Genomic DNA, 19,358 nt, shown 5'->3' on the forward strand with positions numbered 1-19,358 from the left:
GATGCTGACTCACTGATCACTTAATTAATATTAATTACAATTTCAGTTATAAAAACCTAGTCTCAAATCAAAGTCTAGGTTTTTCAAGCTCCACTGTTTGACTGGAACCTTAATTTAGATTGAATAAAATAAAAAGTGGCTCATTTGCAAATGGCTTCAATGTCAAGATTAATTAAACCTTCCTGAACTAATATTAGTTAAATGAAACTACTTAATGAGTCTATCAAGTTAGACTCGTCTATTTACTAGGTCTTAGCTAAGTTCCATGCATTTTTAAAGGTTTATTTTTACCAACTAGAGAATTATTTAAAAAATACCGCGATTGATTAAAAGTATAAACGTGTTATTGACACAATTTAGAAGAATCTAACGACATTTCGTAAGTTAACTATTTAGTCGTTTGGGCGTGCTAAATGCTAATGAGACATACATACTATCTTCTGCAGGCGGGAAAAAATGTAGTCATAAAAGTGGTAAAATAATATGATTCTATTAGGTATGGTCCGCGCCAAACTTCTAGTCCGCTTTGAAGTTGTTGTGCGTAGGTGTAGTCAGAGAGGTAATGCGGTCGAACACAACTACAAGCATATACTCCGTAGCAACAGTAAGGGCACACTACTGCGCTATGTATCCGCGGGTGAGAGCGGGCAGCGGAGGGTGCCGGGGGGTACCGCGCCGTCTTCGTCCCGCTAATTTCTACAATTTGCTGTTGCGATGCGGTTCGTTTCTATATTCAGACCGGACTAAAAGTTTGGCGCGGACTTTACCACCACCACACCTATTTCTAACGTGAAGTAGTTCTTGCGTTTTGGTGAAAGGGTGTGGATGGTGGCTGACTTACTTATATGGCGACCAACTGAGTCGTATGGAGTAGCAATGCATCTGTTAAATAAACTTCCGATGCCGGTACGATCTCAAGTAGAACTCTAAGTCTATCTGGGATTGATTACAGATGCTTATCATCTATAGATAGACTACATGCTCGCTTGCTACCTCTTGGTTTTTTTTATTTTATTTATTTTTGTACACCTTAAACTAAGTGTTACAAAGGGTAAACTTAATGCCTAATGGCATTCTCAGCCAGTCGACCCTGGGTGATGGCGATAGCATGTGGTAGGCATAAACATAAGCAGTAATGATAAAATAACAAGAAATACAATTATGAGAAAAAAAAATACAATATCTACATATAATAATTATAAATAAATATATTTACAATTATTATATGTTATAGGTAAAGAAAGTTTCCATATAAGAAGTTTTGGGTTAAATGCTCAATGACCACTATCAGATGGACTTCAAGATTGGGAACAGTAACTTCAATATAATGAACAAAGGAACCAGAATTTTGATCCCGATGTCCTGAAGTATCGAATATCTTCCTTTTGAAGGGAATTTGTGCGTAGGATGATTCAATTAGTTGTAATTAATTTGGGACGAAGTATAATATACCTTTGTTATGGACAGGGGTGTGTATAAGAGGGGAGGTTTAGGGGGTCCGAACTCCAACATATCATAGGTGAGAAAATAAGCGTTATTTGGGAAGGAGGATTTTTCTTTCGCCAAATTTCAGAGGGTTGACGATTTTTAGGGTTCCGTGCCCAAAGGCTAAAAAGTAAAAACGGAACCCTATTATTAAGTTTTCGCTGTCTGTCCGTATGTCACAAGGCTCGGTCTCTTGAACAGATAGACACGTTTCTACAGATAATTTATAACAGTGGCCATTATAACAAGAAATACTAAAAAAAAAAAAAAACAATATAAATGGAGTTTCCATTGGACCGCTGTTTTCGCCGTTTTTCGCCTGATATATTGAACCTTTAAATGTTCACAATGCATTTCTATGACTACTGTGGTAACAAATCTAAAAAAGTATAAAAAATGTGGTATGAAACCCTTTGTGTGCGAGTTTGACTCGCACTTGGCAATTTCTATTAGGAAATTATATTAGGAAAATTCTTCCTAATATTTTTGTGTTCACACGCTGTCAGGAATCCAGAAAAGGTCATAGGGTACCTGTTATCCCGAAAATTACTGTTCCCGAGATAGACAAAAACAAGTATTGCCATCGACTTGCGACCGCGAGCGACACCGCGGGTAGAAGCTAGTATGTATACTATACTATGCTGTACATATAAACAAATTTGATTCAGCTATCTAAAGATACAAGCAACTCCGTTAGAAACTAAACGCAATCAAGATTGGAACTCAGGTGTCTCACGACCGCAATCCATTACGCTGTCTACACTCATCGTTAGTTCTAGCCCCTAGCCCTATAATACTATCACATATCTTCTCTTTGAGGTATGAGTACATGTTGTCTAAAATATTTTTAATTTATTGGCTTATGTTTTACAGGCAGTGATAGAAAATCGCTTGAGTTTAGCCCCTTATTCCAGGAGTGCGCGGTTCGAATCCAGACACAACCCTATTTTTAAGGTTATGTACGTATTAGAAATAAACTATCACATGGAGGCTTCCGTACTACCAAATGTTCATTATTTTAATTCATTTTATGATTTTCAACAATACTTAGTCATATGAGACAACAATAGATGGCGTTGGGGTGACAATGGGACGACGATTATACGTAATCAAAGTATAATAAAATTAAAATAAGTATATTAAAATATGTTCTATGGTTCTTATTTGTATTTATTATAATACCAGTTATAGTAGTAAACGTATTGTAAAAATTTCAACCGTCTTCCTAGTACAATTTAACAGTTAGATCGAAAAATGCGGAAAAAATCCGGTTTGTTGTATGGAGACCCCCTTTAATATTCAACTTTATTTTATTTTTAGTATTTGTTGTTATAGCTGCCACCGTTATGCCTCCTCTGTCAAAATTTCATGTGTCTATCTATTACGGTTAAAGCGGTAGAGCCCTGTGACAGACGGACAGACGGACAGACGGATAGACGGACAGACAGCGAAGTCTTAGTAATAGGGTTCCGTTTTTACCCTTTGGATACGGAACCCTAAAAACATCGTGAGGAAACCTACTAACCTGAGAGTTCTTTAAAACAAGTTCTTAAAGTTGTGTGAAGTCTACTAATTTGCACTTAGCCTAACCTAACCTAAACTGAACCACTCTCACTCTGAGAGGAAACCTATGTCCAGCAGTAGAACAGTAAAGAGTTGATGATGAATCAGAAAATATAGATATTTTGGACTTTCAGCTACAATTTACCTAACATTATTTAATAAATATGATTTTGGTCGTGTATAATTAAAAAAAACTACGCGAATTAATAAGTATCCCGATCCAGCTACTAAATTATTCATATTGATAAAAAATGAAAATGATGGCAATTTTCTTATGATGCCTTCACAGTTTCGTCCAGGGATTAAAGATGATTCCTTTCACCGCAAAAAAAATGTTTCATAAACATACTTTATGTATCGTACGCGACCAAAATACATTTAAAAAATAATATAAATCTAAGGTAAGTAATATCAACACGTGAGAAAAATCTTGAACAGACGAAAGATAAAGTCTTGAATGTATCTACGTAGACGTGGTTAATTCAACGGAAAGTCCCATTAGGCCGTGATGGCTTAGTAATAGGAACTTTGGTTTCAGTTGCTACAAGAATAAATTAGGTTTTTTGTGGATAGTTATTTAAAGGTAGAAGAATTCTACAACTGCGGAATGTTACATCATTGCCATGGGGCAATGTTGTAGCAGAAAGATGGCTTTCTGCTTTATAACAGAAGTGTAGTACTGCTGTGTTTTGGTTCGAAGGTTCGAGTAAGCCATGGTACTATATGAGGCGTATCGGCTTACTTTTTAGGTGTTGAATACATCTGTGGTTGATAGGTAGGACTATTGTGACGCTGTAGGAAAACTAAAGGATATATATTGGTTATAGATAGGTACCATGGGCGGCATTGACCATTTACCATAAGATGGAGTGTTTATTTATTTTATTTATTTAATTTTTGAAACCCCTTAAACTAAGGGTAACAAGGGCGGACTTAATGCCTAATGGCATTCTCTGCCAGTCAACCCTGGGCGATGGCGACAGTATGTGGTAAGCATTTACCCAAAAGTGAAATAAAATGTGCCTGAATAAACTGAGACATATTATGCATAAACAATATACAATAAGCATACATACACAATACTAATAAATATATAAATACAAATTAGGAATAATCATTACATATAAAAGTATAAAAGAAAGACTCAAATGCTGGACGGTTCTCGTAAGAAATGTTCCCGAACCAATCTCTTGAACGCGCTCCTGCTTGGAGTTTTCCTGATGTTTTCGGGTAGGGCGCTCCAAAGCAGTATTGCCTGTACTGTGAAGGAATATTGGAAGAAAAGAAAGAATTTATGTGGAGGAATACTGACTTTAAAAATTTTGGAGGATCGTAGTCCACTATCGTGAGACGAGGTGTGGAACTGAAAGTTTTCCTTTAGATACAAAGGAGAAGCTGGATCATGTAAAATAGAATACAGAACCAAGATAATTCTAGAGTTACGTCTTTGACGAATGGTAAGTTATTTCAGCTGACGTCTATAATTGGATATATGATATTTGCGAAAATTACATATTTCTAATAAATTTACATATTTCTTATTTCAATTTTATAAACGAATAAATATTATTGTTAACATCATCGATATACTACTAATAAAGACGCATTGGTTAACATACTATATTTAATATTTCTAAAAGTATGTTTTAACTGTATTCATCATAATATGATGTCGAGTAAAAGGTAAAAATTAAAACCTGTACATATTTAAGATGTAATCAGTGGCTGTGTGGAAGCCGTGGAACTTTCTTCTAATCTGATGTCAATATGATATGAACACGAGCTCCTTTGAGATTTATTTACGTTAGGGGAAGGTATAGTAGAGATTTATGGCATTATACGTGATATTGCAATTTTTCCATAGCAGTGACTATTTTTAACAGCATGCATTATATTTTCCATTTATTTTAGCTAGTATGGGATTAATATCTATATTACATATCATATATACTTCTATATCGAACGATACCACAGGTCCATTGTTATCCCCGAGGACTAAGTTGGAATGCCTCGGTTAAATATGTGTCCCTTAGGCACCACAATCTTCAAAGCGAAAGACAGCACTTCTTAACACTGCTGTTGTATCAAATAGGTGTGACGGTGGTGCCTTTGGAGTGGAACAACAAAGTTCTAGCATCATCAAAACACATAATACATAGTTTATTATGATTGTTATTTACTAGAAATAGCAAACGAGCTTATAATCCATCTGATGGTAAGTGGTCAAGGTCATCCAAAAATACCGGTAACCTCTTTGTCCTATACTCGTATAAAGGCAATCAAAGATGGGTTTCTCTCCTCATGAATTGAGTTGTGAATTACTTTATCTACCACATATGTATATGATGTGCATACTGTATATGAATATAGTCCGTGCGAACTTGCTAGTCCGCTCTGAAGTTGTTGCGAGCAGGTGTAGTCATACAATTAGCTATGGCGACGCGATTCATTACTATATTCAGAGCGGACTAGCCGTTTTACGAGGACTAAACCAATCATACTTTTATCACCAACACTATAAGATACGACAAGAATTTACAATGGCCTACCCATTGTAAATATTTAATATGTTTTTATACTATCGAGATAGTATATCTCCTATTTAAAAATAGAATCTGCGAGTCTTATAGTATTTTCAATTTATCGTATAATAATGATAAATTGTTTTTATTTGTCGAAGTAGTATGCCTGATGGTAAGTGATGATTTTCTAATCTAAGTGCTATCTGAGATCGGCTACAGATGCGTCGCTACCTCTGAGGACTAAGTTGGAATGCCACGGGCGTGTATGTCTCCCTTACACTCTTCACCGCGGAAAACAGCGGCACTTAACACTGCTGTTATTAGGCAGAAATACGTGTGGCGGAAAAGGAGTGACAGCCTTTTTTTTTTCGAGGGGAACCTTCAAAATGTACCTGACGACGTGGGAGCGACGCCGGGTTGTGTGGGATTGTTACCGTACTAAAACCCCCCCGGTGGCCGTCCTCAACGCTTGTTGGAGAACTCCGGGATCTCCGACGGAACACAACCGGAGCCCTCCAAGCGCGATGCCCCGATTGGGCTCTACCCTGGGGGAGCAGTTTTCGCTCCTCAGATACAGATATAGCAGTGATAGCCTAGTGTTAAGAAACTCGGTCTCTTGATCGAGAGGTCCGAGGTTCAAATCCCAGGTACGCACCTCTGATTATTCAAAGTTATGTGCGTATTAGAAACTAATTATAACTTATATATAATTATAGCTTAAAAACGCTGAAAGAAAACATCGTGAGGAAACCTGCATACCTGAGACATCTTTAAACAAAAAAGTTTTCAAAGGTATGTGAAGTCTACCAATAAGCACTTGGCCAGCGCGGTGGACTATGGCCTAATCCTTCTCATTCTGAGAGGAGACCCGTGCCCAGCAGTGGGACAGTAATGGGTTGATGATGACCTGTAGCGGACGGCGGTAGTCGCTCTGTAGTACCTTCGTGTCTAAATGAAATAAAACTACGAAAAATAAATATAAGTGAATATATTAAGGAATTTGCAAATAAAGAAATATGTCAGAGCTTGTAATTAAAATTCTGAACGAAATAATTAAAGGACGCGTATTAGAAAATATTGCGTTGTACTAAATCAATAGCTAAATTGGTTTTACATCAAATCAATCTTCTTAGATAATTGAGACATCACGAATCGATTTTAATTAATTATCTGTTTATATAGCAGCTTCGTCGCAATGCCGCCTATATGTACGAAGAAAATCCTTGGTTATTTCCGGCGTAATATTGATATAGTCCGCGCCAAACTGCTAGTCCGCTCTGAAGCTGTTGCGAGCAGATGTAATCATACAATTTCCTATGACGACGAGATATTCATTGCTATATTCAGAGCGGACTAGCAGTTTAACGCGGACTATATCTTCCTGTTTGCGCTTTATCTATATATGTCTACGTTTTCTATCTTTTATGTGTGAAAGAAAACTCGTTAAAAATCTTTTGAAATTGCTAAAGTATCTACCTATACTCTAATCTATACTATCTCGGATCAATGAAAATAGTGTAATTGTATGACGACACCGAGGCGAAGCGGCTGCCGTACCTGTCTAAAATGCGGAGGGTGCCGGGTTCCCCCCGTTGTTGTGTTGCCCCGTCAGGCTCCACCCTGGTGAGCAGAAAGCTCGCCACATACATTGGTGTGTGATATGCGCCCACACATACCGCCGTCTTACTCGGGGTCGCTTCCAGGAGGCTCGAGCTCCCACTCTTATCACCCGCGACCCCGAAAGCTCCCTTTCAGTCGCCTTTCCGACAGGCCGGGGATACCGTAGCCCTATTCTGGTCCCGGACCTACAGGGATAACGGGAAAAATCCTAGCGTGAGGATATGTAGAAAGCGTTTTTTACAACAGTATTATTTATTTCACAGTCATTTTATCTTTTTTATATGTGCGTATCAGAGCCGTATATATACGTGCTGGAACTACTAATCTATGGCTAGAACTGATAAATATTTTTGCTCATTACTGTAAGCTGTGTTATTTTTGTTAGTACAGTACAGTATTACTTAACAAGTACAGAGACAAAATCCGCTTTAAGTACTTATTCAATAACATATTCAGGCAAATGTAAAGAATAATCCGAAAGTGGAAACCATTAGATCTTATACACACTGAGAGGAAATTCGAGGACCCAACAGTCGAGAGAGGGCAGTCGGACGCAGCGGTCTCGTTTCGCGCGGGAAAACGTTGGCGCGAATTCCGCGAACCACAGATTGAATTTGAAACTTGTATCCGAATTGAATTTCGAACGTTTACTTTTTTGTGAAATCCATAGCTGTATTTTATTAGACAGTTTTTATTATTTTTGTGAGTGTTGGCAGGATAGCAGTTTTTCGAGGTAAGATTTTTCTTGCTATTTTTATTTTCATTTTCATTCTTATTTCATACCTATTTGGTTAACATAAAATGTTTCAAGTTATAAAAATAAAAACTTCCTTATTTTCTAATGCTCTAATATTAAATTATTTACTTAATGACTATTATTAAATTTAGAATTAAATTTTCACTGTTTTAAAAAACCTTTTTTAAATTTTTACATAACCTGTTTTAAATAATCAACTTTAATGAACAAAGAATGGAATTATCTTAAATCTGAAAAAATAAATAAATATATAGATAGCAAACTAATATAGAGATAACAAACAATCAATTATATTCAATCTAGACATACTATTCCGAGGCGTTCCAGCTTAGTCCTCAGTGGAAGCGGCGCATCTGTGCCCGAACTCAAGTAGGAATCGAATCGTATTTGGGGTTGATTATGCGGATTGGTGGAGAAAATGGAACCTAACCAACCTACATAAACTAAAGAAATAATTAAAAATCAAATGTATATTTGTAACGTCGAAATAACATATTTTTATTCACATATGAGTACTCTTAAGTAGATATATGCGCTATTTATAGTAAAAAAATATCTGTCTTAGGTTGCTCTGTCTGTCTGTTTGTTCTAGTTATTCTCCAAAACCACTGAATCAATTTTAGCGGGACTTGCCATTGCTCATTACTATTTAGCTGAGGTTAGGTTAGGTTAGGTTAGGGGGTAACTTAGGCTACTTTAAAAAAATAAATAAGGGTTCGGTACAAAAAATGAAAACCCATGAAATCTCCGCAGTATTAACACTGGCGAAACTGTGGCGCACAGCTTATAGATATGTAATTGTAGAATTTTAAACCGAGTTCTAAGGCAATTTTTTGCATGAAAAATACCATTGTTACTCTGTCCCTGAAGAACATAACTAGCGCTTGTTCAACGGAGAATGAACGCGCTGTAATTCAATTCAATTTACCAGCACCACGGGGCTGTTAGCGCCTTTGTATAAAGCTTAAATGTGTGAATATATAATACATAGCTTAGTATAATAACTTCAATCAAACCTTTTGATGTAGGATTATATTGAAGACGAGTTGTGCCTATGACTTCGGTCGTGTGAACTCATAATCCTAATTAATATTATAAATGTGAATGTGATTTTGTTTGTATGCTACACATTCACGCCTCAACTACATTTGAAGGTGGTAGAACCCTTTGTGGTTCGACTCCGGCACCACCACCGCCACACCTATTTCTACCTAATAACAGCAGTGTTAGGCGCTGCTGTGTTCCGTTTTGAAGGGTGTGGTAAGGGAGACGGACTTTTCCGAGGCGTTACAGCTTAGTCCTCAGGGGTAGCGGCGTATCTGTGGCCGACCTCAGGTAGGAATATCTAGTCGTATCTGGGGTTGGTTACAGATGAAAAAAAATAATAACTATGAAATTTTGTACACACGTTGTCAGGGATTCAGAAAAGGACATAGGGTACCTTTAACCGAAAAAAGTATCGTTACCGATAGATAGATAAAAACTCAGAGAGGAAGCGAAGCCGCGGATAAAAGCTTTAATAGCTAGAAAAAATACTTCTGAGATTAAATTTTATTATTATAACTTTTGATAGAGTAGATAAATTTGAATGAAATAAACGCTGGATAAAACGCTTTCTACACTCAAAGCCCCACTCTAGGATTCCCTGTATCGTGGGTGCTATGGACACACACAGAGACAAATACACAAACACCCAGACCCAGAAACAGATATCTAAATTCATCATTTAGAAATCAGTCTTGGCCGGGGATCGAACCCGGGACCCTCTGCGCGTCAGACCGGTATGGTGGCCGCTCCGCCACGCGGGTCGTCAAATAAGACGACGAGAATAATAATAAAGATGAAGATAGAGAAGATGTTAAGTCTAGGTACTCGTATGTAATGTTAATCTATTAATTCAGTTTATTAGCCATTTTCAATTTAGTCTTTTTTTTATATTAACCTAAAAAAGTTAATGATTGTGCATTTTACTTAACGTACGGTACTGTCACCCGTGGACATCGGTAATCAAGCATAGTATCTGTCCTAACTGAGGTATTTACCTTTAAGAACTAAGTTAGAATGCCCCGTATGAGTAATAACCTAACCACATCCTTTAAGTTACCCATCAGCGCTTATCACTACTGTTATCAGACAGGAATCAATGTAGCTGTGATGTTCAAGTCAACCCATGAAGTTCTACCACGTTTAATATATTAAATTGGTACTAAATAATTTTTCATTTGCTTAATTCATTTCGAGTTATATACTGGCATTTCATTTCCAGTTACATAAACATCAATATGTAAAGAGAAATGAACAGCACAAGGTCACGTATGTCGTCATAACACCTACTCGTGGGTAATTAACAATATAGCCACCATAGGCTCTCCACGAATAATATTAAATTGAATATGTACCTACGAATGTTTGATGTATTCGACACTTGTATGTCTTTTTACGAAAACCAATTTTGTTTTATTATGAAGATCGTCTTTTGAAGATCGTTTATCGATTATAATCTTTGATCTTTATTTGTTTGAATAAGGTAGAGTAAATTAGGTGTAGTAAGGATTGGTCTCTTATTTAACCTTTAAGGCATGCAAAATTTTAAGGGTTACTATACTTTCTTGTTCTAACTGTACCGAAAAAAATCGGTGTCGAAACTAAAAGAAATGTAACTACAATTTTAACTTTTTTTTGAGGGGCAATGAAGCTTTTGGCAATAACACTTTATTGTGAACTCTTCAATTTATTAAAAAACTGTGATGCCACGTCCACTTGTCAAACCCTCAAAAATTCAAGTGTGGATAGATTGTTAGACTTGGTTCTTAAGTGCATGTTGCAAAGCTTTTGATCAAGCTATACGCTTGCAAAGGTTTGGAGTTTGCGGGCACCGCTATTCGGACAATTCAAAAATACAAAAGTGTGGATAGATGGTTAGACTAAGTTTGCAAGTTTTTTTTATAATATAGGAGTAGCGGACGAGCATGCAGTCCACCTGATGGTAAGTGGTTACTGCCGCCCATGGACATCTGTAATCAACCCCAAATGGGATTAGATATTGCTACCTGAGTTCGTCCACAGATGCGTCGCTACTCCTGAGGAGTAAGCTTTAACGCCTTGGAAAAGTATTTCTCCCTTCAAACCAGAACACAGCGTTGTACTGTTGTTATGAGGCAGAAATAGGTGTGGCAGTGGTGCCGCCGGAGTAGAACTGAACCACAAAGGGTTCTACCACCTTCAATTAATAATAATAAGTGCTTCTAGCCATAGCTTTTGATCGAGCCAAACAATTGTAGAGGTTTGGACTTTGCGGCAACTGTTAAGCGTCTGGATGCGGCTACGAATTCTAACGAGTTTTGAAATGAAATATATTTATTTTGTACAGGCCTACGGTGGCACTTACAAATTGTCAGTTACAATATTTTTTCTTAAACTACTACCGGATCGGAACGCGACCTCAACTGAGAAGATCCGGTAAGAAACTCAGTGGGTTTCTCTTCTTTTCATAATAATTATTTTTCTTTTTTTTCATGCCAACATTTTTTTCATGTAATAAAGCACTAGCTTCAGTTTCTTGCTTTACAATTATCTAAACAACGAAGTTTATTGAGGGCTAGAGAGGCATTGTTAATAACAGTATTTGTTTTAAATCTTGCGGCTTATAACAAATCTTTATTATAAAAGCAAAGATTTGAACGAGGACAACGGAAACAATAGCAACAACATGTGTTTTTGTAAACGCCAACAATTTGAACGAAAGAAAATGAACGGTGAAAGATTAAATTCCTAAGCCTTCGACTGAAGTTAGGGGCGTCTTAAATGTGAGGTGATTTTGGTAATTTTCCGAACCATTGGTGACGTGTCGTGATTTATTTTATTTATTTGGGAAACAAACAATTCATACTATATAACATAGGTAAATGATTCATACATTCAAACAGAGGAATAATTACAGTTTCCACTATTAAATATTACAAAAAGCAAAATAAACATAAAACAAAAAAAACCAAAATAAACATGAAGTACCACAATGAAAAGGAAGAGAAACACATATATTACGATAATGCAAAAAAATATGTAAAAATCTATATATTATATGTGATAATTGTCTCGACGCCCCTTCCCTCACGTTGTCGTCAGTCCACTGTTGGGCACGGGTCTCCTCTCAGAGTAAGAGAAGTTTAAGCCATAATAATAATAATAATAATAGTAACTTTTATTAATCAATAAAAAAATTACATAATATTACCGCTTTTTATAATCATTTACATTGTACATTCGGTAATGATTAGCTGACAATCTAGCAGTAATGAAACGAGCGAAATACTTCATTGTTAAGTGCTAATACATAGTACTCGTATAATCCATAGTGTGAATTGTTAGGCTCAGTCAATATCACTAGGCATATTTTAGTGGTAAAACATGTTTTACTTAGTTTATCTAATTTTCTTGTAATTTTACACTTATAGTTGTAGAAAAATACATGCTATTTATTGAAATCAGCTGGATATATGAAAAAAAATTAAGTTAAAATATGGCGAGAACTTAGCTGCCAACATAATACGTATAAAATTGTTATTGATAATGGACGTTAGTGATATTTTAGTTCAGGCATTGCATAACGCATTCTTTAGTTAAAAGCTTTTAGTTATCATATCAAGTTTCAGCTTCACCGGACATGATTGAGTGATACGGATGATATCACATTGATATACGTACTCGCAAATTATATTCTAGAATGGATACTAGGACTCCGATCTTCGGAATAGTAATTGCGTGTCGATTGCCGTCCTGAATCCAATTTTGAATTGGTTTTGATTCGCCAACTGAAACTTATTTTAAAATTTCAAATTCAAATCTCATCTATTCAAAATCCATTCATATTTATATTTTTTTTGCACGTCAATAAACTACCACCGCTTCGGAAGGTTTTTCGATATGGAGAAGAAGCGGCGAAAGATACTAAATAGGTAATATCGGCCTTCGGAATTGTAGTAGTGTTTCAATTGAATCAAATTTTGAATTAGTTTTGGTAACTCTTATATTAAAATAATACGTATCTACTTACAGATTATATTCTAGAAGGGATACTACATGACTTCGGTAATTGCAATTGCGTATCGATTGCTGTCTTGTATCCAATTTCGAATTAGTTTTCTTTCGTCAACTAACTCTTATTTTAAAATATTATTTACGTACACGCAAATTATATTCTAGAATTGATACTAGGACTCCGATCTTCGGAATTGTGATTGCGTATGCGTGCGGTCCTGTATCCAATTTTGAATTGGTTTTGGTTCGTCAACTGAATCTTATTTTAAAAATGATAGTTATACAAAGGTTCAATAATGACTAATACTTATTCTGACAGTATTAAGGAAATTAATAATTGAAATTTAATTGGGTTCAATAAGTATTTTACGCAAAAATACACACATTTTATGTAATATAATAATACTGATAGATAAAAATAATGAAGGTGGTAAACTCTCTGTGGTGTGACTCCGGACACCAGTACCACACCGATTTCTGGCGAATATCAACAATGTTTTGTTCTGGTTTGAAGAGTGTGGTATTTGATAAGATACTTTACCGCCTTGAAATTGAATGAAGGCACTAAAAGGCTAATTCGTCAGTATTTTTTTTAATTCTTGACAAATAAAAAATATTTATTGAGAAAATCTACGAATAAATAACTAATACTCCGCAATTTACATAATAAATAAATAAGTATTTCAAATATTTTAGCGACATTTAGCGAGGATACGAGGTAAAACTTTTTACACAACTATTTCAATTCTTAAAACTGATTACACTTTGTTGTTAGGAGTGAGTAATCTTGCTAATCTATGTGTGGTATACTAATCCAAGGCATTCCAACGTAGTCCTCAGCTACTCTATTTTATCTCGATAATATCCACTCCAGGTTCACCCTGGAGTAAAGACAGCTGCAGGTCGACTATCAGGTCGACTCCAGGCTCATTTGCGACTTCTATATCTAATATAGAAGTCGTAATATAGGTTTTATGAAAGTGGTAGCACCCTTCGTGGTTCGACTCCGGCGGCACCACCGCCACATCTTTTTCTGACTCATAACAGCAGTGTTAGGCGCTACTGTGTTCCGTTTTGAAGGGTGTGGTAAGAGAGACATACTTCGATCTACTCCGAGGCGTTCCAGCGTAGTCCTCAGGGGTAGCGGCTCATCTGTGGCCGAACTCAGGTAGGAATATCTAATCCCACCTGGGGTTGATTACAGATGTCTATGGGCGACAGTAGCCACTTACCATCAAGTGGACTGCATGCTCGTCTGCTACACCTATATTATAAAAAAAATCGGTTTTATGAGAAATATGAACACTTGTTTGTTGTAGAATAAATACTAAACGCATCCGGTTGCCATGTTATTGAACCAGAGTTGTAATTAAGTAGATTTCCGTTTCGTTGGGTCCTTTAATCTTTATTTATAGATTATACGGAATGCCATTAATTTGTTCTTGGGTAGGGTTGAAAGTTCAAACTAAACATATCGGGTATCGCTTGCATGAGTTAAATAGTCATTTTGATTAATTTAATACAACGTAACGAAGTACAACGTTGGAAAATTTCCCGGTTTGGAATTAATTGCCCGATATAACAGTCTCGTTATGAAGGGGTGGTAAGGAATATTTAACGGACTTTTTCGAGAAAGATTAAGGTGTCTTTTTGAAGTTTTTTTGAATTAAAAAAATGTTAACCGATAAATGTTATTACACAATTCATGAATTTCTTACTGACGCTGATATATGACTTTTATTGTATTTAATAATAATTTAATAAATTTAAATTAATATTGTAATCAATAATTTAATGATTTAATAATAGTAATAATTATGCATGTAAATAATGATAATGACACTTTTTTTAATATTTCTAATAGGATTTATTAATTATGTTATTTGTATACCCAAAAGGGTCAAATATAGCGCACTTTATATAACCATGTGAACACCTGTAAGACCTATATTTACAAATAAAGATTTGATTTGATTTGATTTGAAAGTATAAAGATAAATGGTATTTTGAAGTGAAAACTCATTTAGCGGCGTTATGCACTTTTTGTGATGGGTAAAAAATGTCAAGCTAGCGTCAGGACACGTGGCCTGATCGAAAATACGTAAAACGGCAAAGCAAACTGCAAAAGTCAAGATGTCATCCGGTGTCACACTAAAACGCCCCCGGTGGCCATCCTCGGCGCTGCGTTGAAGACTCCGGGATCTCCAGCGAACGCAACCGGAGTCCTCTAAGCGCGTTGCCCCATCGGGCTCCTCCAGGTGAGCATAAGCTCGCCACATCCTCTGGTGTGTACAACCGCATGCGGCCACACATACCGCCGTCCTTCCCGGGGTCGCTGGCCGAGCGGTTCGAGCTCCCAATCTTGCCGCCCACTACTCCGGAAGCCCCTTTTAGTCGCCTCTTACGACAGGCAGGGGATACCGTAGCCCTATTCTGGTCCCGAAACTACAGGGACAGTTATCCGGTGTCAGCATAGAAAAAAAATGTTAATGGGTGTCAGTTTATTTTTTTTATTTATTATATTTAATATTTTTATTCAGGTTAGGTTTCGAAAGTTTTCACTTTTTTCGGCACTCCCGGAGTGCAATCCGTTGATTTTTTTATTGTGTAGAGCTAGAATGGAAGGAGATATCGATGTTGCGAAATTTTTAAAAACAATTTTTCTTATTTATTTTTGATATGACCCTAAATAAATACACTTTTAAGCTGAGGTAATTTAAATGTTTGTAATGTAATGTGTTTACTGAATTTAAAAGATTATTTATTACTTTTTTATAATAAAGAAGTAGCAGGTGAGCAAACACTCCACCTGATGGTAAGTGGCTAGTGCCGCCCATGGACATAGACAGAGACAGAGACAGTGATAGAGAAAGAGACAGAGATAATCAACGCCAGATAGGATTAAATATTCCTACCTGAGGTCGGCAACATATCCGGCGCTACCCATGAGGACTAAGCTGGAACGTCTCGGAAAGGTATATATCTCCCTTACCACACTCTTCAAACCAGAACACAGTGGTAGTTTAATACTGCTGTTATGAGGCAGAAATTGGTATTCTACCAACTTCAAACTTTATAGCTACTTATTAGTATTGTACATTAAATTCATTTACCTATATTTAAACCTTTTATATTTAAAGTCTGTTGTTTTTTAAGTGTAGAAAGTTGAAATTCTCCTGCAATATTATTTAATACAGTAGACTTTTTAAAAGTCTCATAAAAATATAAGAAAGCTGAAATACCTAGATTGCACCTAGAATCAGAGCTGTGAAATGAGCTAGGCGATGGAAAATTACGGTATAATAAGGTAGGGAAGAAGTCTATGAATAATTTCCATCTAATTAAAGCAAGCAACACGTGTTCAATAAATTGTACACCTTGCCGTCATTAGAAATATAACATAGCACATAAATTCCAATAATAATCATACTTATCGGAGGCATTCCAAAATAGTCCTCAGGGGTAATTAATGAATTATTTATTATTTTGTCTATGACCACAACGTTGTGACGACCCGCGTGGCGGTGTCGTCATCATACCGGTCTGTAGCGCAGAGGGTCCCGGGTTCGATTCCCAGCCAGACAAATATCTAAATTATGAATTTGGGTTTCTATTTCCGGGTCTAGGTTTGTAAACTGTCACTGTGTGTCCATAGCAGCTACGATACAGAAAATCCTAGTGTGGGGCTGTGTAGAAAGCGTTGAAGAAAGCGTTTCAAATTGTACATTAATTCTTTGTTTCAATAATTCATTTAAAATCATTTTAATTATTAATTTAAATTAATATTGATTGTAAACATGTACATGGAATCACAGTTCATAACTTCAAAGTATACGAAACGACGGCAAAAACTAAATTTGTACCTTCATATTGACTGCATGGCTTATTATGGCATGGCAAAGTAAATTGAACAAAGGAAAGAAAAAATCTCGGAAAATAAATACCACCTAGTTATACCAAAAGGTTAATTAAAGATGCGGCTAACAATAAGCGTTATTGATGAGCGAGTCGCCTCTAGCTCTGTAAAGTAATTTGAAGGTGGTAGAACCCTTTATGATTCGACCGACGGTACCACCGTCACATCTATTTTTGACTCATAACCACAGCGTTAAACTGCTGTGGTCTGGTTTGAAGGGTGTGGTAAGGGAGACATACCTTTCCGAGGCATTCCAGCTTAGTCCAGGGGTAGCGGTGTCTCTGAGGCCGACGTCAGGTATATGTAATCCTATCTATGGTTGATTACAGATGTCCATGGGCGACACTAGACACTTACCATCAGGTGGGCTGCATGCTCGTCTGCTACTGCTATATTATAAAAAATACAATATATACATTGATTTAAGGTATTTAAACGCTTATTTAAGATGGCGGCCAACAACAAGCGTTATTGATGAGCGAGTTGCCTCTAGCTCTGTAAAATAAACAAATTTGCATTTAAAGTCAAAACTCCCGAGGAAACATTAACACAACTGACCCAAAAACTTTGTTTACCTAGCGATAAAGTTATGGGGTGGATTGAATAGAGCTTTATTTAGAAGCTTCGAACGTGTTCCGTGCATAATTTTAAAATCTTTAGATTTATCCCTAGATATGTATATTGTATATTCTGAATAAAGTGCGAGGCGACCTCGAAGGGTTCCGTGCCATCAAATATTAATTTTTTTTATAGTATTTGTTGTCATAGCAGCCATGGAAGTAAATGCCATTGTAAAAAAGTTAATGGTCTACTTATTACGGTTCAATAGATATAGCGAAAAATGTTGAAAAATAGCGGTTTCGTGTAAGACGACCATTTAAACTTTTTTTAACTTTTTTACAACTTTTATTTTTAGCATTTGGTGTCGGCAAACGCAGTGCGTGTTCGTAAGCGTTTTGGCGTTTTCAGCTATTTTTTTCAGCTTGCGTTTAACCGCAGTGCGTTTACGACCTTAAATCGGCCACTTTTAAACTAAATTACGGTTTGGAAGATGACTGTGACAAATAGACACAAAGGCTTAGTAATAGGGTTCCGTTTTTACCAACTACGGGTATGGAACCCTAAAATGTAAGTTATATAATTTATTCTTAGATAGAGATTCGTGTGGCGTAGCAATCATCAAAGAGGTCGGACGCACATTGGGTCCAGATTCGATCCCCGGCAAGTCAGATATCTATACACTTGTTACCTTTAATTTAAATTATAAAAAATTGTCCATTTCCCAAATATTTATTTAGAGCGGGTAGAATTCTCCATGGTTTAATTGCGGCAGCACAATTACACTCAGTAGTGATTATTGTTACTGACAAAGATTTCCTTACGTTACGTTTAAATTAAGCAGAATTCATTTTACTTTTATTTTCAAAGTTTTAACGAACTGAATAAAATCCTTTGATAATTTCCTTTCAATCGGTTGTTGCAAGGCTTTGGCAATCACTGTTGAATTTACGGCCAAATTTAGAAGTGGTATATTCAATTTAAGGGTAAATTTAGATAGGGGTAGGTTTTCCTGGTAAAATGTATATTAAATATTATTAAGCTGGTTGTAGCTACGTCTATAAATATACCTTAAGAGTCCTTTGACAAGATGGATGGCGTTATCTTTCTTCGAAATTAAGTATATTTTTACCAATCGGAGATAAAAACTGTGAAGTAGTCAAAGAACATTCATTCCACCATGATAAGTTGTCACCAAAATCGGCAACCAATTCCATATAGAGAAGGTGTGCTATCTGTACCCTTACCATGAGTTTTTACGTTTTGACAAATATGACTGTTTTGGTATTTGTTTACTTATTTGCCCATACAATTTCCAATCAGCGCCCCTAGCGGATTGTATCAGAACTATAGTGTCAGTAACGTAACATTAAATGTCTAAATTGACAAAATGACGCTTTATGTTTTGTCTCTCTTTTTTGCGAACATGTGAGGTAAACAAAAAGACTTGAGCCCTTACTTATTACGTTTACTCAGTCTACTCAAGCAAACGGAACAGAATAATGAATTGAGTAAATGTAACGTAAAATTGTGGGATGTTTTGAAAACTCATGGTAAGGGTACTGAAGCCGATCACAGATGCCTTGTCACTAATGAGGACTAAGATTGTCGCCTCATATGTAAGTCAGTCGACAAACACCATTCCGACGAAACGCAAGAAGTGTTTCACGCTAGAAATAGGTGTGTGGCTATGGTACCTAAATCCCTGGTAAAATAATATTGATTCTACCATTTCACAATCTAATACTACAATCATCATCAACTTAATACTGGCCCACTGTTGGACAGGGGCCTCCTCTCAGAATGAGAAGGATAAGGCTGTAGTTCACCGCTGAGCCAAGTGCGAACTAATAGACATCACATGCCTTTGACATTTTTTTAAGAATTCTCGGGTATGAAA

The 19,358-nt window shown here is 36.3% G+C and overlaps 1 protein-coding gene across 1 annotated transcript in view; it reads left to right on the forward strand.

Moving 5' to 3' along the window:
* The first annotated feature begins 7,738 nt into the window (after positions 1–7,738).
* Positions 7,739–19,358, forward strand: part of NGR-A16 (neuropeptide receptor A16) — a 79,832-nt gene continuing 68,212 nt past the window's right edge. The window contains exon 1 of the mRNA XM_073092010.1: positions 7,739–7,923. The gene's annotated coding sequence lies outside the window, so the exon portion shown is untranslated. The remainder of the gene's footprint in view (positions 7,924–19,358) is intronic.

Source organism: Epargyreus clarus, unplaced genomic scaffold (assembly GCF_041222505.1).
Source record: "Epargyreus clarus isolate Ecla_fem2 unplaced genomic scaffold, WU_Ecla_fem_2.2 ptg000035l, whole genome shotgun sequence".
NCBI classification, from domain to species: domain Eukaryota; kingdom Metazoa; phylum Arthropoda; class Insecta; order Lepidoptera; family Hesperiidae; genus Epargyreus; species Epargyreus clarus.